Genomic DNA, 26,861 nt, shown 5'->3' with positions numbered 1-26,861 from the left:
AGATTTGGGCGAAATACCAGTATTCATACAGTAGTGGCTTACTTTGTTACAGGGTGCAGGTCATGTGAAATAAGTTCATCAGTGCAGAAAATAGATTCACATACAGCGATAACTATGAACTTACTAAGTTCCACAGGAAAAGGTAAGCATTTATACCTCTTTTAGACATTAGTGTTCATGTTGTCCAATAAAGGCTCTTTGTTAAGTATCTTGCATTTACTACACTGCTTCAGATACCCTCTTCAATCAAGGTACAGAGGTTACATTCAAGAGCAACCAACATTCAACATCCAACGCCTCCATCATCTCTTCCCTGTTCTTCTTATGTTCTCCGCACCATCCGTGCCTTCACAATAATTAGTCTGACTCAATCTCTGCCCCCAAAACTTTCAGCAACTTTTCTCAATTAGTAACTGGTCTATTTTTTCTTTATTGTTATCTCTCCCTGATAATATAGCATTATTTACCTGTGTTATCTTTCCATAGTTATGTACATACGTAAAGTATTTGGTAACATATAGTCTAATATTAGAAATGTGTATAAACCTTAGCCTATATATGTAAAACTGATGTATTAAAAGCTCTGTATTACACTGTATGTATGTGTTACTTCTCTTGTAATGTTTCGATATTTTGTACAATTGCTTTTCTCCCTGGGCCACCACTGAAAAAGGAACTGTATCCATTTGGACTTTCTCAGTAAACAAATGTAAAATAAAAATAATAAATAATAAATTCTATGACAACTAATACTTTTTCTGCAAAGTTGTTGATGGGCTAGGTTTACTCAGACTCGCTGTAGATGCTTTGATATAACATAATCTCTTTCCTAAGAATTCAGTATAGAGGTGTAAATTGACACCAAAGATTGCAGCTGGACTCATTATTATCAACTCCATTTTCCTATTTTTACATGGGATCAGGGTTTCATGTCACCCCTCTTGATTCACATCTCTCTCGATTCAGAAATGCTGTCCTAACTTCTTCGCTCATGCCTCACTGTCCGGGGTCTTATCTCATGCGACCCATATTTTGTCTGAACTTCCTTTTTTCTTCTTGCCTTTTCACTGTCTCTCTCTCTCTCTCTCTCTCTCTCTCTCAAATCTACTTTACCAAATCATCTTCTGTTTCCTTGCAAATGTGACTGAACCCTTCTCCTTGACCTTTTCTGCAGTTGGTACTGCTCAGCTGCTTAACCTTCGCTGCCCAGGTTTCTGTACCATACAGCACTGCTGGTCTAACCACTGTTTTGTAGACCTGACTTTTTAGCTTCTTTGCCATTCTTCTGTCACACCGTCCCTAGCACTTTCTACTAGTTGGCTGCAGCATCTTTGATTCTAGCTTTGACCTCATCATTAAGATTTTCCTTCTACTCAACCAGTCTTTCCAAGTATTTGAATCTATAAAAATGTTCCATTATTTTCCCATCTATTTCATATTTCAAATGTGTCTGATTCTCTCCATTTGCTGTCCTTAACACTGCCTTGTTTATATTCAGATTCATCCAGTATGCCTTCAGATTTTCATTTTAGGTCCCCATCATGTGCTGAATTTCCTGTTCAGAATCTGTTTGTAGTTTTGTAGTACCATATAGTCTGTATACATCAGCTTGATTAATCTGCCTCCTTCCTGTCTGTTTACTGATGTAGGTCATCACCATTATGAACAAAACTGGATTCAAAGATGAACCTCAATGTACAGTCACTCCCACAGAGAAACCCTCTGTAAGTTCAAACACTGTTTGCACTTGTGTTATTGAGTCTTTGTACATATACTTCTGCCAATGTTTCTAGGACTTTAGACCATTACAGAACTGCCCAAATCAGTTTTCTTGGGACCTTGTCATATGCGTTCTCCACATCTAGCAATGTCAAGATTTCCTCATCTCCAGCTTCTCCTCCAATATCTGTCTTACCACAAACACTGAGTCAGTTGTACTACATCTTGATCTAAATACGAGCTATTCATCTCCCATTTCCCTTTCTGCTTATCTGTGTATTCATTTATCAATCACCCTCTCTAGCACTTTCATGGAATGTGACAGGATTTTATACCTTTACACTGCCCACTGTTGTGAATACCCCCTTTGTTTTGTAGAATGGCACTAGAAGGCTTATTCTCCACTTGTCTGGTCTACATCGCCGTCTCCATATCAAGATGAGCACTCACAGGAACCATTTCTCCCCTAACACACCACACATCCTGATCATATTTGCTGGATTTCATTTGGGCCTGCTATTTTCCCCAGACATTGTTTTCCTTTGTGCATTCTATACTTCCTCTTGGGTGGCTACTCCTTCCCCTTTCATCATAGGCTATGTATGCAGCAGTACAGCTTCTGTGGGATTTTCATCATTCAGACGTTTTTTGAAATACTCCTTCCCTCGGCCCTTGATGTCCTCTGGGCTGGTGAGTAGACTGATGCAGACATCTTTTATAAACATCATCTGCCAACTATCTTCTTTATCTTTCTTTTGTTGCCTTACAGCATGATAGAGTTTCTTTGTACCACCTACTGAGTCACTCTCCAGATGCTGGAGGTTTTCCTGATGCCTTGTTTTCTGCCATTTTGAATGCTGTCTTAGCCTCTTTGTTATCCAGTCAGCATTTCTTCTTAGCCTGATCTGTATTTTTTTATTTCCCACTTCTTCCTGTACTCCTTTTTTTGTTTACTTCTTGGACTTCTGCATTCCACCACTAACTTTCCTTAATGTAGCTTATTTCCATACCTGGCTCAACCACAGATCTGTTCTACGATCTTCACTCATGCTGGTTTGATACTTTGCCATTCTTCTTCTGATCCATCTGCTTCCCCTTTCTCTTCTTCATAAGTGCCAGAGCCGAGAATATTTCCTTTAACTCTTGTGCTTAAACTTCAGTCAACCTCCAGGAATTTAGTTTAGTCTCCACTGATCTTAAAACCTTCTCTGACCACTGCTTGCATATGATTGTGGCCATTGGTGATTTATGCTGGGAGCCAACTATTTCAATAGGGAAGACTTTGCCATCTCTGATTTGACCCCAATGCCCTTTCCAAACTAGGAGAAAGTCTACTTACGTTGCATGCAGGCTAAGCTTGTATGCGATCTTGTACCTGTTTCTCTTGGAAAACCATGTGCTGACCAGCATTAAACCATTTGCAGGACAGAAGCCTAGAATGGCTTCTCCTTCATTAATCCTGTTTCTCCAATCATGCAAACCCAGGGAATCTATATATAATGTTCTGTATGCCCTGTCTTGAGCAATCTGGTCATCCATTATTAAGACCATCTAATTTTTCCCCACTTTACGGAGGAGATCTTGCTACTCATGACCGAATATCATCTTTTCTTCACCATCACATCCCTGTTGTAGAACACAGGCTAAGAATATGAAGCCTGCTCTTTTTTTTGATAGTGCTTTACCTTCTGACTGCTCTGAATCTGTCACTGATTTTGATGATACCCCTCTTTGTCTTCAACAGACTCTCTCTCTTTCTCTCACCAAAATTCCCACAGTAGTTCTAGCTTGTTTATCCTCCACTGACAAACTAAAGGAAGGCAAACTAGACTAGAAAATCACAACTTGCTGTTATTATACTGTAGATTATGAACAGTAAATACAATTTTATAAATTATAAAATGTTTAAAGAAAGCCAGTCAGAACTATTAATATCTAATCCAGTTTTTATATTTATGCACACACTCTATTCAAAACAGTTAATTACACAAACTGAACTCCAATAAAAATCTAAAGTCAAGGTCTTCTCCTCTCTTTCTCTCTCTGTTTGCTGTTCCATACTATATCAGGTAAGTAATGCGGTCTCCAGTAGGTTGCAACTTTCTTCCTGGCAGGCAGAACATCATCCACTGGAGAGCTGCACGTTTTCTTGGGTATCTTGAAGGTAATTCCTGTTGCCTGCAAGTATTATTAGTCTAGGGAATGGTGAGTGAAACAAAGGATTATATTAACATGGTTCTTGTAGCTGCTGTCTCAGTTTAGCTTACAACAAGCAACTGACAACAGAAAGAAAAATCCAGTTAATCCACAGTTTATATTGATTACATGGCTATGCAGTCTTGTTAAGGTCCACTCCAACCTCCAGTGAGCAAGTACTTAAGATACAGCCCACCAGGTAAAATCTTGCACAGTACAATGTCTCTGTAGAGAAATCACTGTAAGAATCAGCTACTGACTTTAAGAAGATAGCTGAAACTGACATAAAATAAAATAGAACCAGTGACAAAGCAACTGTCTTTTATCTGTCAGTACACCTTATAGAAGCATGCAGCTTTGATAAATCAGTCTGCAAATAACATGAAGTACAGCAGCAGTGTCAGTGGTGCAGCAGGTAGCACACTCACCTTTTATGCAGATGGCTGTGGGTTCCATTCCCAGAACAGGAAGATAAATTACTGACACTGCAGTGCAGCATAAAGGGGGAAGGGAGCTACAATCCTGAATGTGTTGCCCTTCAGATGAGATTTTAAACTGATATCCCATCTCCTTGCATTGGTGGTAGCCCAAGTGGGTTTAAAAGATCCCATAGCAACTATCAAGTTCTCTAATGCCCTGGCCATAATTCTTCTAGTAGTATAAATACTACCCCAGGTATCTGCTGAAAAAAGGCCACTAGCCTAGTGGGACTAACCTTTATTTATTTAACATTTGTTTACCGGGAAAGTACAACTTGGAATAAGCCAATTTTCAGCAGAGGCCCAGGGAGAAATGCTCTAAACATATGACTTTGTAACATGGGAGGAACCCAGTGTACCTAGAGGAAACCCACACGAATGCAGGGAGGACATGCAGACTCCACACAGAAGGCACCCCAGCTGAGAATGGAACCAGAGAACCTCTCGCTGTGAGGCAACAACCAAACTGCTGCACCACTGCATTGTCCTGATCAACAAAGGATAAAAATAAATAAAATAAACAACCTATTGCCATGCTCACTATTCTGAGCAACTTACATCACTAACAAACTTACATCACTGACAAATAAACAATCCTGCATCAGACCCCATGTACCCTCCATCTCCCTTACCTTCCAGCCATTAATGAACCACAGCAGCTACACGTGCTGAATCAGCAAAGCAAAAGAGGCCAGAAAGCCATACACAGAGTAATGACCATAAAAAAATTATACACCACCACTGTAAAGGCATATTTATATAGCCAACAGAGCTACAACTTCTAACCTGACTTGTGATACTTTCCAGATGACAAAACCATCTCACAAAACAAGTGGGCACCACTAAATATTCCTGCCCTGGACACCCCCCCCCCCAAAAAAATGTTTTTTCTCTAATCACTCAAGGCAAAATCCCCAGATACAAGCCAAAACATTTCATTAGTCATTTTCAAGTTTCTACTTTACAAACTAGCCAGTATTCAGTTTCATAGCACTTTATTATGGCTGTCTTCCATAATACTTTCACAAAAGTATGAATGAAGTATCCCAGACCACCAAAAGCTACCTCAGTGAAAATCTTTAATAGTGCCTACAAGTTTATTGACTTGTAAAAACTAAAAAGGGAATCCATCCACACCTGGTGCGCTATACCTACAAAAATTCTAAATTATGAAAAGAGCCTCTTAAGAGCTTTTACTTCCTGAGATGCAACAGAATACAGCCCCTCATGTCTACCCCACAGAAGAGGCCTGACAGTACTTCCATGTTTTTGAAATTTGCTCAGCAAAAAGTTTCCTGTCTCCTGCAATAACCTTTCCTTATCTGTCTGCAAACATCCTCCATGCACACTACCCTCATCAATTGACCATCAGTGCAGTCTGACAGCCAGAAATGGTCAGATTACTACATCATGTCTCTAATCTCTGACTCCCTTTCCTATGAATTGTCTTTTGCCTGCACCCTGGTCTCACCCCTACAATACAAATCCACCTTCTTTTTACTTTTGTACCTGTTTCCCTTTTAATACAATCACAAACCCTTCAGCTTTAGAACCACATATCAGTGCAAGCAGAAATATCGCTGTGAGGCATAATCAACTTCGTGACTGAAGCAGTCATTCTCCCAAACTTTTGAACAAGTGGGAACAAACCCCACAATCTCCAACTGGCTATACCCCATTTGATATTCTTGCACTGGCCCAGTAATCACAGATCCTCAATCCTCACCAGTGGCAACAGTGGGGAATGTACACATTGGGAGGATGACAAGTACACACACAGTAAAGGGCAATTTCCCTTAAGAGCACACAGAGATCACAGTCAGTGTGGGACTGGTTTTGCCTTCTTTCTCCACATCCCCAATAAGTCTCCCCACTGACACAGCTATAGGGTTCAAATCTCAGCTGAGTGGACAAACCAAGATCTCCAGTACCCTCTCTGACCAACCACTGCTTTATGTCCCTGCCAAAGTAGTTCACACACACACACACACACACACACACACACACACACACACACACACACACACACACACACACACACACACTTTGAGATTTCATTTATATACAAACACAAACACACACACCTGGGGAAGGCTGGCACAGGTTTATTACTTATGGCCCCTTCTGCCCAAACTATAAGGTAGTTCTAACTGCCACCAGTCAACTCTTTATCAGCTGCTTAATGCCCTTAACAAAGCTGAGTGGCCTACCTACGAACTCCAGTACCTTCTCTGACCAGCCATTGATTCGTGTCCCTGCCCAAGTAGCTGACACACACACAGATGCACACACACACACACACACACACACACACACACACACACACACACACACACACACACACACTTGGGGAACGCTGGCACAGGTTTATTAGCTATGCCCCCTTCTGCCCAATCTATAAGGTAGTTCTGACTGCCACCAGCCAACTCTTTATCGGCTACTTAAGGCCCTTAACAAAGGGTGTCCAATCCTACTGTGTAATGTTACTATTATCCAATGGTAGTCTGACCAAGAGCAAGGCTATTTAGGAGTGGCCTGTACAGCGTTACCATATAGATATGAAAGTACTCTCAGAGCTTAAATATGTCTCACAAATATCAGCCACAAAGACAAGTTTAAATATATTTAATAATAAATAATAAGAAAACAAGACAATACTAAATATGTATTCACAGTGACTTCAGAGTTCAAAATCACAGGAAATATTTAAAACAACATTGCAGGACAGTCTCAAATAAAGAAAAAAAACATCTAAGCTATACTTTACTATATTCTTATCTGAATCTAAAACAGTTACTATGCCCTCAAAACTTACTTCCAGAACAACACACAGGCAGAAGTGCAGAAGGTGGTGATGAGTGGATGTTTCCGGATCAAAGACAAAATACAAAATTCAGTCACTCTCTGACAGAGTTCTTAAATTAATATCAAATATTAATGCTGGGTTACCTTGGATGACATCACTTTTTGTCACCTGACTTTTAGTTTCCAAGCTAAACCCCCTTTGTCAGAAACTAACAGAATTTAATATCTCTGTGTGCAAAATACATATCTCTCAGATGTTTGAAGACCCTGGAAGTCTTAAAACAATAAAACACTTCTGCATCTCAAACCTAGTGTTTAATTATCTTCCAAGACAATACAAAAACTTCTAGCTCTAGACATTGTGTCTGCTACTGAACTGAAACTGAGAGATAACTTTTATAGCACAATTGTAAAATAATTTAATTTCAACTTATTTTCTTGAAGTTTTGCAAGTTAACCCTCTATGTTCTAATTTTTACTGTTAAAACATATACATTTACACAGTTACAATAGTTTATATGCATTTTGCTCTAAGCCAGCACGGCATGCTATGGTTAAATTTTAGCTCAGTACTTTACACCTTTACCCACACTTTTGTATGAATCATATCAATATTCACAAATGACTTAGAATTATTTACAAAATTCCAAATAGCTGGACTGGCAGTATTTCCTTCTGTGACACCCCATACATAAATGTAAGGCAAGGAAGAATTCTTATGGTCAGCTGCCTATGACATAGCATCTGGAGAGATAAAAATGTAATACAGCTACTGACAAATGCTACCCTATGTGCTCTACCAGCTTAAGAAATAAGTTTTGTAACTGTCCTGCCTGGGACATTGCATATGGCATATTTTATTTGTTTCCCTGTGCCCTCTCTGTTTTGTAGAAAACAATTAAAATCCAAATCCTACAGCACACAGGAATCCCTATCTCAGAAGTAGTAACTAATATCTGCCCTGGACAGATCATCACATAGACCTACCACATATGATCCACACTCTGCCATTGCCATACCTTCTTTGTCCTCTTATAGAGAACAAACTGAATCCCTTTCCACAGCACACAATGATTTCTCTTAAGAATGGTGTAAAGCTTTTAAATAAAGCTACTCTACACTATACCAAAAACAATGATACAAAATATATACCAGCAAAGCTCTGTCTAACCATATAACAGTATTCCCCAAAGAATTGCACTTTGAAATGCACCAGAATGCTCACCTACAAACCCTACTACACTGCCATAGACCACATTATATGTGCATTCCCTCGCCACCGACTAAGTACAGCCTCATGTTCCTCCATACCCCTCTGTCAAATGTCCTACAGAAATAACATATCCAGTTTTCTGATTTATAAAAATGTTTTCATTATTGTGTTAACCTGCACCAATCTGATTAACACACTGAGCTCTAAGATGAAGCTGTTTCTTCAGAAGATCTTGGTAAAAACATTCCTGTGACCCAACTAGCATACATTGGGTAGATGGTCAGAATGATTGTTTTGAACAGATAATAATGTACCTGCCTTTTACCTTCCTTCAATCCTTTAATCATCATTTTTCTCACCTTCCTCACAAACCTCTCATTCTCAAACTATCTAAACAGTCCTCTTCTGAATATGAAAGACCAGAAACAGTAAAATGTTTTTTTCTCAAACCATTTTTTTTAACTGTTAAATACAAATCCCAGTGAAGTTCATGACCTTGTAGATTCTCAAGGTTGCCATTAAACATTAACTCTCCACTGCTTTCAAGTTTGAGGAATCAGTTCAAAATGCCCCAAACCTCAAATCCCTTGCTATTCACTCTTCTATTCCAGGGCATGGCTAGAGGTGGGTTGTTACCTATGTGACAAATGGTGGAGACCAGGAATCTCAAAGGTTAACTCACTATGGGAGTAGCATAATGTCCAGTACTCAGTGGGTGGAACAGCATAATGTCCAGTACTCAGTGGGTAGATGCATGTACAAACTCTGTTGATGTTGCTGCATGTCAGTCTCCTTGCCAGGAAACTTGCTAGCCGCCACCAATGGCCTTGTCTGCAGTTCCCCATAGGGATCTTTGCTTCTGAGGGCCTTGGTTAAACTATGCTGCAAGGTAGACACAATGAAGAGACACATCCTTAGTTATCTAATAATGAACGTAAGGGGTGTATGGGGAAAAAAGACAGGAGTGTGAAATCTGAGGCAAAGCAAAGATGTTGGGTGGGTAAGGGGGATAAAGACTACTTTTAACAATACACAAACACAGACTCTTCTGTGGAGAAGTGGGAATATTCCCTACAGACGTGCATAATATAATGAACTTTCAATTTCTTCTGAGGGAAAATGACATTTCTTTTTTTGCTGCAGTTTTGGAGCTCTGGCACAGATGCGTCGCTATTGTACAATGTCTCAAAGGCTAACACATGAACAAACAACAAACACACACACACATGCACTCATGCAGACGTATATACACACACACACACACACACACACACACACACACACACACACACACACACACGCGCGCGCACGCGCACTGGAAACCTGCTTTAACTCACTTTTGATTCTCAACAATACAAATTTCTTACATTTAGAGAAAACAGAAAACATTCTTTAGTGAAAAAGGTGTTTTTTCTTTAGTTGGGTTTACCGAAAAGAGATTCAGTGAATACTGTTTCAGCAAACCACCATTTTTTTTTCTAACCTGAAAATGCCTGTATCTGTCCATCCATTTCTTATAAACCTTGTCATATATTTAAAGCAGCCTTGTGACACACAATAACTGTCATGTAAATATAATGAAATATGTAAATGTTATTAGCTTATTCATGTTTTACTGAGACATGTAGATACACAAAATCAGCAAAATAACAACTGGACACCACATATAATTAATAGATAGGCAGCAGGCCTGTGTCATCTAGTTTATGAATGTTTGTTATTTTAAAAAAGCCCATTATATGCTAGACCTTCTAGAGTTAAAATATACATTTTAACCTACTAACCAAACATATGTCATCTACTTTTTAATATTTCACTTGTGTTTGCTATTCCTTTTGTGTTACTAGCTTACTAGCACAGAGATATGGCATTTGTTTCCCATCAAGAACTGACTAGCAATTTCTAAATCAAGTTTATCTATCAACTAAGATCATCTCGTATCTCCATCTTAGAGGGGGTTCTCATTGATATGTGTGCTATCTGGCCACCACAGTGCAGAAAAGAAGCCACAGTTAGAAGAAGGACAGTTTACTACTGGTTCATGGCAGATGTTTGTAGCACATGTGTATATCAGGGCATGCCCATGACTCAAATTAATGTCAATGTGTATTGTGCACAATGAGACAGAACAATTACAAACACCCTCCCCTCCCCCACACACACTTAAGTATGATGGTTTATCAACCACCATCTCACTAATCACTCTTGAAGAGAATGTTTAGGCAGCTACTTTGCACTTTAATTAATGCAAGCTATATAAAGTTTTAGCTTTTCTAATTCAACCTCACAAATGTAGAACTTTTTTTTTTTGTTTTCTATAGGAAATCATTGCCAGAGTGGTTTCTAAGTGTATATCATCAGTGATTCCGCCATTTTGAATTATTTCCTTTTTCTTTGTGTGTCACAGGTTGATGTGTGTGTGGACGGGGGAGGTGGGGGGCTTGCTCTCCACATAGGGGAAGCAAGAGTCTTTCCCCCATCCAACAAATACCTACATTTTATTTTAACCATTGGGATGAGTGCCTGATCTATGGAAATCACAGAGCTGGTTCGCCACTGAGTTGTAACTTAATCAGTCATAGTGGAAGCTGAAAAGATGAATGGATATAACAGCGGAGTTACAAAGGCAACATGATGTATGCTGATAATACACAGGGCTGTACAATCATTTATCTGGAATAAAATTGTATCTGGAAGAATGTCATGGTAAAACCTCTCCCTAAGAAACCCAAGTCCTCTAATCCATCAAATTTTCAGCCCATTTCTTTTTTCCCTACCTTAGGAAAGATTCTGGAAAAAATTACTTTATATGAAACTCACTCTATACATCAACCAAGACCACCTTCTCTCTGAAAAACAGCATTTTTTTGTCAAGTCACAGTACATCCAGAGCTATCTAAACACTCAGAGACAACAGGCTTCTTGGAATTAGCAAAGGTCTAATTACTGTAGCAAGTTTTATTCACTTCACCAAGGCCTTTGATCTTGTTGATCACTCATTTCTCCTACACCATCTCGGTGAAATAGGCATTAGTTACGACACACTATCATTCCAAAAATAAGTTCTCAGTTAATTTCCATTCATCTACCATATTATCCATCATATACCTCTCAACTGTCCAGATTTTTGCAGAATGTCCAGCTTTTTATCTCATACTTTTGATCTGTTCCTCATAAAATGTTTGTTTTTTTGTCAAATCACTGAGGATAGAAATCACTAAACAATGACATAGATTTGAGTTTCAGACTTTGTATCCCACAGAAAATGCATGTTAACACAAATCCTGTAATTCTAACAACTTTCTATTGTTGTAAAAGCAATATTTAAAATCTGTCCCTATTTTTGGACCTTTGTCTCCCCATTAATTTAGGCTTTGTTCAGATTTCTTGTGCTAAGAGGTTGAGAGGTATGATCCATCTCTATGTGGATACGTGTCCCTCAGGGATCTATTCTGACACCACTCCTCTCTTCTATTGACATTAACAATCTTCCTTTTGACTTTTTGACAGTGATCAGAGCTGCGGATGAAGGCAAGTTGGTTCATACAGCCTACCTGGATCTGGCCAAGGCCTCTGATACCATTCCCTACTCAGGAATCATAGAAAAGCTCACTAAGCTAGGCATCGACCCCTGTATCACTAGACGGGTTGCAAACTAGCTCACAGATAAAAACCCACAGTGTGAAAGTAGCTGACTCCAAGTCAGACTGCCGACTACACACGAGTGGAGTCCCACAGGGTTTGGTCCTGGGTCCTCTCCTGTTTGGTATCAACTTCTCTGAAGTCCAGGCCAACACGAAGGGATTCTGGCTGACAAAGTCCACAGACGATTGCAAGTCGGGAGCTATTATTAACTCCCCAAGTGATGCTGACATCCTACAGAATGGCCTCACTGAGACCAAAGACTGGTGTTAGAACCATGGCCTTAAGCTCAATGCCAAAAAATGTGTTGTCATCCCTTTTGGGAAAAACTCGGTTCCCATGAATTACCACATCGATGGTAGTCCACTGAACACAGAAGGTGTTATAAGAGATCTGGGAACACAGGTTGACAGCAACCTCTCTTTTGACCACCACATTGTCACTGTGGTCAGAAAGTCCTTCTATGTGGTACATCTCATTACTAAGGGTTTTGCATCCAGGAAGAAAGAGGTCATTGTCTCCCTCCACTCTTCCCACATTAGGCCAATCATTGAGTACAATACCCCATTTGGCATGTACCTCACTAGACACCTGCAACAACTGGAGAGGCCGCAAAAGTACCTCACAAAGCAGATCCTATATCTTAAACACTTGTCCTATATGGACAGACTCAAAAAAGTCTAACTATCTCTGTCTCATATCGCCATCTTAGAGGCGATCTCTGCTTGACTTACATTGAAATGTCTGACCCAGTTCTGTTAGAAATGCTACATCTAAAGAAATCCCAATCCCTCTGCACCACACACTCCAGACACCTCAACCTCATTACCACAATCAACGGAACGTACTGGAGGGACAGGTTCATAACCCAGAGACTTCCCATGCTATGGAATAGACTTCCCATACATGTCAAGCAGAGTGCCTCGCTGACCTTCTTTAAGTGAAATCTTGATGAGTTGATGGGAAATAGAAAATTCACCCCCGGGATAACTCCAGTGGCTCTACTCAATAGAGGCACTGGGAACTAAGGTCGGGTGGCACGATGCCAGGGTAATCCTATGGCTAGGCTTGTAAAGGCCCCAGGGCATTAGAGTAGTACACACCTACAAACCTATGAACATATAACACACATTGATAAAGTACAATTACACAGGTACAGAAGCACAAAACTATACATTTAACATAGCATAAAAATCAGATGATAATTCATTAGCTATACATAAACTAAAGTAGTTTGAGAGAGGGTGCATTAAGCAGTTACAAAATGAACACCTTAAACTGATACAATCAAAAAACATTCAGTGTGATATAGCATTATACTAATATAAAGTATATTCCATCTGTCTAAACTTAGGAGCAGGAGTAGCTGTTGCAAGGAAAAGTATGAAGAATAATACTTGTGAGATACAGAGAGGACAGCTGCCAGACAATAAGGGAATAGTGTTTGATATAAAGAGCAAAGGTGGTGGTACTACTCTAATATTTCCCAACACCTACCACATTTCCCCTAACAGCAAACCAATATCAAAATTCAGTTCAGCAGAACTTCTTATTGCTTTCCTCAAAATAAACAATTATAAACAAATACGTATGACTGTCCTTTACATCCTTCCTGGTGACAATACACCTATACTGGAAGATATCCTACATTGGATATCCATAACATTTCCACAAGAAAAAAACTACTACTAGGTGATGTGAATGTCAGTTGGTTGGACATAAACTCTAACTTCCCTACATCTCGTATGAACTTATATGGTTTCACACAACTAAATAATAGCCCCACACATTATAGCAAGACCTCAAATTCCCTATTAGATTGGATCCTAGTATCAGACACTATAAAATACTCCACAGCAGGTACAATGTCAGAATCTCTCAGGCATCATCTCCCAGTCAATAGGACCAGACATCTCACACATCCACTTAAACAGCATATTTATTAAACAGTACACGACCTTTCCAAGTTTAACCCAGAAATGTTCATTACTACACTGTCATCTATTTACTAGAACTTCTTAAAAATCTTCTCCTTAGACAATGCTGTAAATGAATGCAATACAACTTTTCTAAATATCCTAAATAGCCTTGCACCTCCTAGAAGGAAGAGAATAAAAACAAATAATGCAACATGGCTATCCAAAAAGTGTAGTATGCTAATGCAGGATAGAGAAAAAGCATCGAAAGAATGGCAAAAATTTAAAACACCTCAATATCTTGAAAACTTCAGAATGTTTCACAATCATACTAAAAATCAAACAAATGAAGACAAAAAACTATACAATAACAGCTTTCAGAATAATACTAAACAACAGCCTTAAAAAAGTTTAGACATCCATTAAAAAAGAAGTTATGTATTACCATAATGTTCCAGCTGTGTTGTAGATCTTTATTCATTCATTATTGTTAGGACTTTGGTTCCATCCTCAGAACTGACACGGCCGCTACCAAGCCATGCCAGCCAAAAAAACTCTCAGCTAAGACCTACCCACAATGCCCCTCTCATAGTCTCTTCAGATCAAGTTTGCCTGCCATTATAGTATAGAAGCAATAAGAGAGACAGTAGGAGGCTCTGTCTGAGCAAATACCTTGACTGATAAGGAAAACCTAAAGTCCACCAGGAGTCCAGGCAAGAGGAAGGAGGGTGGGAAGTAATGAATGAATAAAGATCTACAACACAGATGGAACATTATGGTAAGACATAACTTCTTTATCTGATGTTGTAAATATTTATTCATTCCCTACTGTTAGGACAGAGGCCCAGCTACTTGAGTCCTGGGTGGCCATAAGGAAGAACATTCCTGAGCATCATAGACCCAAAAGATGCTTGCTCCCTGGAGGCCAAATCCAATTTGTAATGAGTGATAAAGGTATGAGGTCTTGCCCAAGTGGTTGCTGCGCAGATATCATCCATAGAGGCTCTGGAATGAAAAGCCACAGAAGTAGTCATCGATCTAGTATGTGAACCTTTATTCTGGAAGGTAAAGACACTTTATTCTTATGGTAAATGAAAGTAATGGCATTTCTGAGCCAAGAAGATAAAGTCATTTTGGAGACAGGCTTACCCAATCTGGGTCCTGTAAAGGCCACAAACAATTGATCCATTTTTCTGAAAGCTTTAGTTTTGTCCAAGTAGAAATAAAGTTGCCTATGAACATCGAGGGTATGCAAAAGGTATTCTCCTATATTTGAATGATGAGGGAAGAAAACCAGTAGGTCAATAGATTGGTTAATGGAAAACCCAGACATGACCTTGGGCAAAAAGGAGGGGTCAGTACATAGGGACACCCTTTCCCTATGAAAAATCAAGTAAGGTCTCTTGACACTCAATGCCTGCAACTCAGATACTCTTCTCGCTGAGGTAAGGGCTACTAAAAGTAACGTTTTCCAAGAGAAAAAATTTATATCATATGAGTTAGAAGGCTTGAAAGGTGAACTTGTTAATGACTGAAGCACCAATGTCAAAAGTCCCAAGGCTCTATAGGAGGCTTGACAGGAGGTTTAACATGTAATACTCCTTTCATAAAGGTTTTGCACAGTCGGTGTGAAATAACAGAAGAATTGTCAATTCCATTGTGAAAATTTGCGATAGCTGCTAAATGCACAGTAATTGTCGATGCTGAAGCTCCTGAGTGTAATTGGGTAGTCAGGTATTGCAGGATCTTCTGAATAGACATGGAAAAGGGGTCTAGGTTATGTCCTTTGGCCTATCTAGAGAACCTAGCCCACTTACTAGAATACATTTTCCTGGTGGAAGGTTTGTGAGAAGCCAGAAGAATCTCGCAAACAGGAGATGAAATATCAGGTAGCCTGGCAATCATCAGAAGTGCAGAAACTAAGCTGTGACCTTGGGGCTGTGGAGATTGGAGTGAATCAGTCCCTGAGGATGAGACAGCAGACCTTGGGATTGATCCAGGATCCATGGGCTGTGAATCAGATGAGGCCATAGGAAAGGGAACCAGACTTGAAGGGCCAATAAGGGGCAATGAGGATCACTCTGCTTCTCAACCTTTGAGCTTTCTGGAGGAATTTCAGGATGAGAGGAAATGGGGGAAAGGCATACAGCAGACCCAGGGGCCAATAATGTGTCAGAGCATCCCTCGATGACTCTCCCTGAGGGGGGATCAGGGCATTTGTTGTTTAGGGGAAAAGCTAACAGGTCGTAGCAAGGCCTGCCCCAATGGCAGAAGATCTGATCCACTATGATAGGACTGAGAGACCACTCGCGAGGCATCAGAATGTTCCTGCTCAGACTGTCTGCAATAAGATTGGAACTCCCGGGAATGTGTGTTGTTATGAGAAAGCGGTTGGAAGCCATCACCTAGTGCCAAATTCTCATAGCCTCCCAACATAGAGGGTAAGACCTGGTTCTGCCTTGTTTGTTGATGTACCAGAAGACTGATATGTTGTCCGATTGAATTGCAATGGTCCCGGAAGGAGGGGATGTGTGGAAAGCTTGCATCACTAAGAGATCTGCCCTCAATTCCAGGACATTTATGTGCAAATTGGCCTCCATGGGGGACCAGATGCCTTGGAAATGTCTTTCCCTGGAAATGCCCCCCCCCCCCCCCCCGCAACAGGGAAGGGTCTGTGGTCACCGTGGCCCTGGGCTGAGAAAGGCAGAACAGTCGACACCAAAGATTTGATTCTGGCATCATCCACCAAAGCATTTCTTTCTTGCAAATGTTTGTAAGATGTATCATGTGGTCAAGTGGGTTAAGATTGACCATTGTGAAGAAAGGAGCCACTGTACTAGTCTCATGTGCAACCTTGCCAGTGAAACTAAGGTAATGGTTGCTGCCATTGATACTAATAGCTGTAGTATAAGGCGTGCTGGTACAAATGTCTGTGGAAGGAGGACTTGAATCTGGCTTCTTATTTTTGAGAGCCTGTGAGGAGGAAGTGAAGCTTGACAGGACGGTGTGTCGAAGATCGCTCCAATGAATTCAAGTGCTCTTTTTGGAGACATTTGTGACTTGTCCATATTGATTGTGATACCTAAGTAAAGAACAAGGCCTTGAGTGTAAGACAGACTAAGAATGAGAAGATTCCTGGTCGTGGCAGTAAGGAACTAATTGTCTAAATATGAAAACACCTGGAATCCTTGTAGTCGGAGATGAGCTACAACAACTGCCATACATTTGGTGAACTTTCTGGGGGCTGTTGAGTGTCCAAAAGGCAGTACCCTGAACTGATAGTGATTGACTCCCAGCCAGAAATGGAGAAATCTCCAGGAGTGTTTGTCCATCTTTATGTAATAATACATGTCCTGGAGGTCTATAGAGCACATCCAGTTGTCCTTCCCCAGAAAGGGGAGGATGGACTGTACCATGACCATCCGGAATTTTTGAGGTTTTATGAATTTGTTTAGTAAGCTGAGATCCAGGATTGGTCTTCAATCCCCTGTCTTTTTTGGCACTAAAAAGAACCTTGAGTAAAACCCAGATCCTCTCTGGTCTGGTGGGACTGGTTGAATGACTCTTTTTCTTAGCAGCTTTTCGATTTCTAAGGCTGCAGCCTCCCTCTGATTGGGTGGGACATCGGGGATTCATTTTACTGTTCTGGGAGTAAGATCTAATGGAATATAATAGCCTCTGGATAGTATTCTCTGCACCCACACAACCATTGTTATGAGTTGCCAGGCCTGTAGGTACAGGGAAAATTGACCCCCGACTGCTTCCAGAGGAAAGCAATTGGGCCCCTGTTCAGGAGAGCTGGAAGGGTCAGCCGAAGAAGGAATCTCTAGTGCCCTGGTTGCATGGACCCCTTCTGCCCAGAAAGGGGCATCTTCCTGATGAGCTGCCCCCTCTGCCCTGGGGGAATTGCTCGTCACGAGTGTCACGAAAAGATGATTGGGACTTCTTGAACCGCAATTTTCCTCCCCTCTGGTTCCTGGAGTAGGATCTCTGGGGGGGGGGGTGGAAAAACATATGCCCACAGCAGACAAGGTCTTTCCATCCTTCTCACTACATGATAGTGTGTCTCTTACTTTGAGACCAAAAAGGGAAGATTCGTCAACAGGCACGTTGACAAAAGAAGATTTAAAGGGGTCCACAAAATCACACAAATGCATCCAAGCATGCCACCTCATGACAATGCCTGATGCTGCTGCTTGAGCTGCCCCCTCGGTGGTGTGAGAGATCAAGTGCATTGAGGAGTTCGAGATGGATTCCAGGGTAGCTAGCTGAGAGGCAACAGTATCATGCACCTCCTCAGGCAGTACCCCCACCAAAGAGGTAGAGATTTCTGAGATTAGGTCTCTTTGGAGGCGAGTAAAGTGTGCCAGATAATTCAGTGACCAAATGGCAAAGGTCGCTGAAGCGTAGGTCTGCTTCCCCAGTTTGTCCATAGCCCGAGTCTCCCTGTTCAGGGGATGAACTATCTTCTGCCAGTTCCCTCTCGGTGGTCACTGCCCTGACCATGGAATCAACTAGCAGCTGCTTGGACCAATTGGGATGGTCTTCAGGGATGGATAAAATTTTATCAGGCCTCTGGGGACAGGTTCTATGTTGTCTGAGGCCTTCCAGGCATGCTGCACTATAAGTTTAACAAGCTCATCTGCAGGTAGGGTCACCCAGGAAGTAGATGGCCAAGCATGCAAGGCCTGCAAGAACACCGATTCCTCTGAAGAAGGGTTGGAGGATTTCCAGTCTCTCCTCTGCTTGAGGATCTCGAGAATGTCCCCAAGCGAGAAGTCTTCCAGGGGAGACCATGGGGGCCCTTCTCCCTCATCACAGTCTGTGTCTTCAGTGATGGATTCCTCAGGGGAATCAAGATGCTTCCTCTTGCACAGTTTCTTCCGGGGTGTCTCCCCAGTGGGATCTTCTGAAAAGGACTCCAGAGAAAGGGTTCCCTTCAAGGGAAGGTCTTGCAGCTCCCGTGCTTGGGATCACAGAATAGGAGGTTGGGACAGCTGCATGCTAGAGGGGGGTTCTGCTGTCGATGTCAATGGTGCCAACTGCAGGCCTGTTGAGGCAAGGACCCTCTCCATCACCTGGAAAGCAGGCCCGCCCGAGGAGGGATGGGAGTCCGGAACTGAGAAGGACAACCTCGGAACCAGAGTCCCACCATGAGGAGCATGCCTCCAGGTGAGGAGCTCCGAGAGGACTGGTAGCTGCTGGGGGAGCCGTAGACAGCACCACCGAAAAAACAGGCGCCGAACTAGGAGCCACGGTGCCGACAGCCCAATCACTGCTCTGAGAGTGCACCAGTTCCAATGGAGCCATTGCAGCAAGAGTAATCGGTGCCAACAGGGTGGCCTCCGCTGTTGGAGCTGAGACAGAATGCACTGGGATGGCCATCAGTACCAAAATGTCCGAAACCTGGTTGGAGGATGGAGGAGGATATATATGTGAATATGCCATGAGACCTTCCATTCCAAGAGGGAAGGAAGACATAGCAGGGGTGGGTAATCCTCTAGCTGCCAAAAGCTGGTCCACAACACTCACTACATCTTGTTCTGAAAGACTCCTGGTGGATCTGAAGGAAGCTGCCGAAGGAGATTCAGGTCTGTCAAGAAATGGACTAAACTGGTGTCCCAAAAAGGGATCATAAGAGGGAGAATATCTGGTTCTGGGAAGTTGTTCGCCCTTCGGAACCAACGGTGTCAGTGTCAGTGGAGCTGTATAAGACATCAGCACTGTGGCTGGGAAGGGTGCAAGTGCAAGAACAGAAGTCGGAGCCTGTTTCAAAACCATAGTCAGCACTGAGGGAGTTAGTGCCGAAGCTGGTGCAGTGGTTGGAATCATAATCAAAGGTGGCATTGAGGGAGATGACATGAAGCCTGGTAACGAAGTAGTCTGCACTGAAGGCACAGGAGAAGCCCGGTGTCAACTTGGTTCCAAAGAGGATGGAGATGTCGGAACCGTGTGACTCCATTTCTCTTTATGTTTCTTCACATCCTTATGCTTAGGAGGTGGTGAGACCTCCATCCCAGAAAGAGCCTCTGAGAAGGGTGTTTTCATCATATCCTTCAGAATCAACTTGTTCTTACACTCAGCCAATGTATGGTTGCTGAAGCTAGAACAAATATCACAAGATACACTGATGTGGTGAACGCCCAAACAATAAACACACCATGCGTGACCATCTGAGTTGGGCATCTTATGCCCGCACTTATCACACTGTTTAAAACCTAGTTTTACTTTATTAGACATCATGGAAAACAATACTATAGTCATAAACTATAATATAACCCAAAACAACAACATTTAATCTCAACCCTTCCCAACAGCCACATATCACAACATCTACTTTCAACTTCAAACTTGTGCCCACATCCTATATAAAACTACTCTTGAACAAACTTAAAGCATGCTCTTCTTTAGCTGATGACTTTCCAAGCAAGTACCTAAAATAGCAGCCAATAGCACTGCCTATCCTGTCTCAATCCTTATAAATAGGTCAGTCCAGGAATCCCACATTCCCTGTCTCTGGAAAAAGTCACACATTATTCCTCTGCACAAAGGATGAAATTCAACAGACATTAATAACTTCAGACCTATAGCAATCTTATCTCCCCTCACCAAAATACTTGAAAAATGTATTCAAAAACAATTGCTAGACTATCCCCTGCAAGAACACCTATCCCCTACACAACACTGCTTCCATCCTTCCCAAAGTACTAGCTCTGTCCTTCTACCCTATACAGATACTGTCGATAAAGCTAGAGATAATGACAAAGTAGCCTCTTCCTTATTTCTAGACTTGTCTAAAGCCTTTGACACAGTTTGACACAGCAAACCTCTACTTCAAATGTCCTTACTAGGTCTTACTCAGCCCACCTTTCTGTGGTTCAAAAGCTACCTGTCCAATAGGTATCATTCAGTAAAATGGCACTCCTCACTCTCTCCTTACCTCCCAGTGACCAACAGTGTACCACAATGCTCTCTTAGTCTCATCCTCTTTAATATTTTCACTAACACCCTCTATACATCACCACAACTGACTACAACAGGCCACCCTAATACAATACACAGCAGATGATACCACTCTCATTTGCGCATCTGGCAACATGGTACATCTCCAAAAAATTACTCAGGAAGCTTTAACAACCACTGAAACATGGCTTTGTAATTCACAACCCATGCTCAACCCAAAAAAGACAAGCTACTACTTTTTTCCCCAATTCTTCTCATGAAAAACAAAATTTAAAGTCCTCTCTCTTGATAATACAACCATTGAAGTCACTTCTCATAGCGTATTATTAGCAGCGATAGTGGATGATAATCTTGCAGTCGACCTGCATATACAAAATTGCATAAGAAAAAAAAAATCATCAAAAACTAGAGATTCCTTACAGACACAAAAACGTTCTCACTGATGCAACTAAAACTACGTATCTCCTCCCCACTCTTTGTTATGGTGCTCCCATCCTTACTAACCTCCAGGCTTCACAAAAATTAAAACCTGAACTATGCTATAACAAAGTTGCTACATTTGCTGCAAATACCCCTTTCAGAACCCACCACTGTATAGCACTAAAAAGCCTAAATTGGTTAGAACTGCCTCATCAACTAACATATACACAGCTTCTTACGATCTATAAATTTAATCAGCATCCATCTGCCTGTCCAGCACTAAAAAAAAAAAAAAAAAAATACATGACTATATTCCTAGTTGGTCATTCCGATCCAGCGACCAAAAATGCCTGTCTACAAACCTAGAAAATCTGCTGGGCATTGTCTGTACTCGTACAAGGTTGCTACGACCTGGAACCCTTACCTCTGTTCATCAAGTCAATACCCTCCCTCCCATCCTTCAAAACCACTCTGAAAAATTTCCTATCTAAAATCTATATCTGTTCTTACTCAAAACCAGAATAAACTATATCCCTAAATATGAACAAGTACCTTTTCATTCCTTATACTTCCTTACTCTCCCTTCTTCACTTACATCCTTACTGCTATCATATTCTCTACCCTGACTTTCTAAATATACCTTGCCTGTTTTTCCCTTACATCATATTGTAATTCCTGTTTGTATTAGACTAACTTACCTTTAATTTCTTTACAAACTGTCTAAAATATCTCTAAATATTAAATGATTGTCATACAGCTTGTACTGATTCTTAACCAATGTATTTATATTATGTCTAATTTGTTATAATTATATAAACTGCAGATGTTTTTTGTTTTATTTTTGAAGATTGTAAAATTATTGATCTTAACATGTTTTGTAATAATTTGGAGCTTTTCTCCCTTGGCCTCCACTGAAAATGGGTTTCTACCCAGTAAGGATTTTCCCATAATGTCAATCAATCAATCAATAAATAAATAAATAGAAACACAGCATCAATGGGCCCTGAAGGAATCCCAGGGTGCCTATTAAATAGCTTAAAACATGACCTAGCAGACCCACTTAGATCTCTTTTAAACCACAGTCTCCAGACAAGGTTTGTCACAGTAGAGTGGAGGACAGCAACAATCATACCTCTGCACAAGGGGGGACCATCAACTGACCCAGGAAACTACCGACTCATAAGCCTGACTAGCATCATATGAAAGGCTATGGAAAGGATAATCATGGACCTTATTAACAGCAACATAGGAAATCTCCAGATTCTAGACCCAACCCAGTTCAGCTTTGTCAAAGAGAGGTCCTGCCTGCTCAGTCTGGTGGATTTATTTAAGAAGGTCACCAAGGCCATGGATAAGGGTAAGACAGTACATAACACCGCATTGACCTGGTAAAGACATTTGACAGAATACTCCATTTGGATATTGTAGATAAATTCACAAAATTAGGCATAAACCAGATGGGCAACCAAATGTCTCATGGATAGGACAATTTGTTAGAGTAGGGTACTCCACATCCAGCAAGAGGCCAGTCACCAGTGAAGTACCACAGAGCTCAGTGCTTGGCTCCCTCTTGTTTGGGATGTAGCCAGATGTCAAGGCAAATTCAGATGGTCTTTGACTGACCAAGTTTGCTGATGACTACAAGTTGGGAGTGAACACTGACTCCCCAAATGATGTTGATATCCTACAGAAAGATATTCCTTCCAAGGTAGTGGGTAAATTTCCATGTGGTAATTGTAGTGTGTGTAACAGGATTCAAAATGTTTCTGATTCACTTATTAATGATCGTAGGTATATGGCCAAAAAAACTTAATTGCAAATCCTGTGGGGTTGTCTATATTCTGGGTTGTGGGTGTGATGTGGTAAACTGGTACATACGGCAAACAAAAAGGATGGTAAAAACCCATATTTTAGAACATTTAGCAAACATTAGAAATGGAAAGAGGGAAAGTCCAGTTGCCCAGCACTTTTATTCTGAGCATTTAGGGGATGGGGCTTCCTTGTTTTTCAGTGTTTTGGCAAACCTGTAGGGGGAGGGAGGGGATTTTCATAAAAAATTAAATCACATTGAGACTACTTTTATTTTTAATTATGGTATCCTTTCCCCCAGGGGTCTTAGAAGTTTTGTTGAATTTTTGAATAAAGTTGACAGTTTGTGTGTGGATTGTTGGGGGGGGGGTGATGAAAATTAATTGTCTTTAGTAGCACTCATCTTTGCTTTTAAATGTTTCTTCTTAATGTTATAAATTATGTAGGATATCTGCTTCATTGCTTGATGAAGTGATTTCATTATGATGTAACTATTTAAGGATTTGTAGTTTTGCAGTTCATTATCCCTTGAAGGCGAAAGACCGAGGTACCAGGAAAATAAATAATTTTGCTATACATTTGCTATTGGTTCTATTGTCTTCATTAGTTATTGTTTTTTTATCTTTTTAGATACAACACATATAAAATACATAAAAAGATTAAAAAATATGAAGCATAATACTGTATTACAAGACACAACAAAATATAGATAACGTAAAACAGTATATATATGCATGAAAACAGGTGATTGTTTCTTATTCAGGCTTTCCCTTCAGCCAGTTAACTTGAAAATGTATAGTTTAAGTGAAAAACAAAAGAATAAAAAGGAAAGAAAATGGAAGGCACTTCTTACTCATACCGCAAAATACTCCTGAGCATGCTCAGTTGTCAGTGCTGTAGTTCATATTCTTAGAAACAGGATATATGTCATAGAAAGGGATTCTTCTTCTTGCTTTTCACAGTTAGGGGTTTCCACAGCAGAACAATGGCCCACAGAACGATTGACAGTGGAGTTTTGCGATGTAAAGTTGCCAGCCCAGTGCCCAACCTTCCACAGAAGGCACACTCATGCACACACTTACACCTAGGGCCAATTTAGAGTGTCCAACCCACCTACAGCATGTCTTTGGGATGTGGGAGGAAACCAGAGCACACAGAGGAAACCCACACAACTGCTAGGAGGACATGCAGACTCCGCACAGAAGGCACCCAGCTAAGGATAAACCGAAGAACCTCTTGCTGTGAGGTGGCAATGCTAAGCGCTGCACCACCATGGCCACCCATGTCATAGAAAGGGATTAACAAATCTAAATTAAACAATTAGAATTTGGCTAAGCTGTTCAATGTGACAGTAAAAGTAAGAACTATGTCAAAATGCAACTAATATTTTAATTCAGGAAGCTACATGCTCTTTATATTGCTCATATTAGTAATTTGTTTCTTTCCATGTGTTTAGTTTTACTAAAACAAAATATTCATCTTTCTCCCACTTTCATCACAGATGCTCTTCCCACATTGAGTCATATCACAACTGCCTTTTTGTATTTAACTCATTTCATCCGAATGACACCTCCACCTGCATCTGCAGTTAACTCTTGCTGATGACTCTAGGTGTCAAATATTGCTTGTTCATATTTGCATCAATAATTCCAAACCCACGAGATATACAAGGTTTTAAAAGATTTAATCTTAAAACTTACACAATGTAAAACTCAACTGCATTAATATTTGACATTTGTCTAGTGTAGGTAAATAGATAATAACTGTACTGTTTTATACTCTCTTTCACTATCGTTTTATTGTGCTATAAATTAAATATGTATCATTAGTAAAAGTATCACTTCAAAACGCATCCTTTGCGCAGTATTACTTACACCACTGAAATAAATCACCACATTTTTGTAATGAGAGGTGCAGAATGCACAGTTTAAATGTTATGATTACAATCAGCTGTTATAAAAAAACTTGAAAAAATATATTTTTACAGTTTATATTGTTCCATCTAAATTTTGTTATTCTAAGACAAGACATCTGCAATATTATATTGTTGTTTACTCACTAGGCTTGCTTAGTCTCAGGCTGTGTCCTCAGCACAAGATTCCCTGCGGCATTAGTTTCAGCACACTGCACAAGTCATTACTCTGTTCTACAGTGAAACTGCAGGAGCACATGCCTTAGATCACATGGTTTCAGGATGCCAGGGAACCCAGGCGGCCACTGTCAAGGCAAATTGGCACACTTTCCTCCAGCTGCAATGTGAGCAAAAGCAGTTTTAACTTGAGAGGTTGTTAGTATTGCGGCTGAGAATAACAGTGAGGTATGAGCTTTGCTAATTAATTGCTCATAAAAAAGAAATAAATAGATTTCTTGTACAGCATACTCTTTAACATATACATTAGAACATATTACAGCGATGTGAAGTTAAAAGGAAAATATTGCTTCTTTCAGCCTTCTATATCCTAGAACATATTCTTCTTTTGCAGCTCCCCACTTTTATAACAGTACAGTAAGGCAGAATCTTTATTGCATAACCAGCATTTGTCACTGCTTCTATCTTCCTTAGGCAACAGCAAAATTTGTATTTAATTTGACCAAACATAAATAAACAAATAAATAATAATAATAGCAATTAACTAGCTGTATTCCAAGAGGTATGATAAGCCATTCTAAATTGCTGTGTGAGCTGCCCTGTATAGATCTGATTACAGAGGTTCTTCTCCAGTTAAGTATACTCTAGACTACAAGACAAGTACCTTTGTAATGCACATTAAGAGGACTGTCAGTGACTCAAGAGGACTCAGGGGGTAACTCCTTCACCTTTGATGCTGGAAGAACAAAAGGGTGTGATTTCTATTCCCACCCAAGGTGCATGGATTAATTTTTTCAGTACTGACATTACAGTGCAGCTTAAGGTGGGTGTTGCACTTCTGAGTAAGAAGTCCTTTCAATAAGACATTACAAGTCAGACCCCATCAGTCTGAGTTGGTGGCAGTTCAGGGGGGTGCAAAAGATCTCATGGCTTGTATCAAAGGTAATTTCTCTTGTGCCCTGGCCAACTTTCTTGTACTCAGTATAAATACCACCTCAGGTGTCCCCTAAAACAGGTTGCTGGTCTATGTGTCTTAACCTAGTCAACACAGTGTAAGTAAGTAAGTAAATAAATAAGTAACATAACTACATTAGCATTTTCTATTAAGGAGCTGTTCTGCCTTAATCAGCTCTATAGCACAGAGGAATAAAGCCATGACTATGGTCCAGGCTATCTTGGTTCAATTAGAGGCTTTAGCCCCTGAGATATTGGCAGGAAAGGATGGGTGTGCTCATACTGGGGGAGGGGTGCACTTACAAGCATCTTGTTACTGATCCCTGGTGGAGGCTGGGAATACGGGGCAGGAAGCATGGCCCCAAGGGAAAGCAGGCAGGGTATGCTGGCATTCTTGCCACAGAGGCAGGATGATATATCAGCACATCCCCATTGCACAGCCTTCTCCCAGACACTTAACAAGTGCACACAGAGGGACAGGGAAGGTTAAGGTACAATAAAAACACTCCATGGTGGCAATATCATGCTGCCCCAGGGTCCTTGATTCCCTCACCACCCTCAGACATGGGTCAGTTAAAGCCCAGAGGATGCTAAGGGAGGTCTGGTAGAGGATACAGGCATATCACAGAGGGGTGATAGCAGTCTTTCATGAAGAC

At 40.8% G+C, this 26,861-nt stretch overlaps 1 protein-coding gene across 1 annotated transcript in view; it reads right to left on the bottom strand.

The window, feature by feature from the left end:
- ZYX (zyxin) overlaps positions 1-26,861 on the bottom strand; it is a 1,199,731-nt gene that overhangs the window by 1,115,911 nt on the left and 56,959 nt on the right. Inside the window, exon 2 of the mRNA XM_044079859.1 lies at positions 25,222-25,411. The gene's annotated coding sequence lies outside the window, so the exon portion shown is untranslated. The remainder of the gene's footprint in view (positions 1-25,221; positions 25,412-26,861) is intronic.

This window comes from Protopterus annectens, chromosome 8.part0 (genome assembly GCF_019279795.1).
Source record: "Protopterus annectens isolate FY-2018-M chromosome 8.part0, PAN1.0, whole genome shotgun sequence".
Taxonomy (NCBI): domain Eukaryota; kingdom Metazoa; phylum Chordata; order Ceratodontiformes; family Protopteridae; genus Protopterus; species Protopterus annectens.
This window is presented reverse-complemented; position numbering and strand designations above follow the sequence as displayed.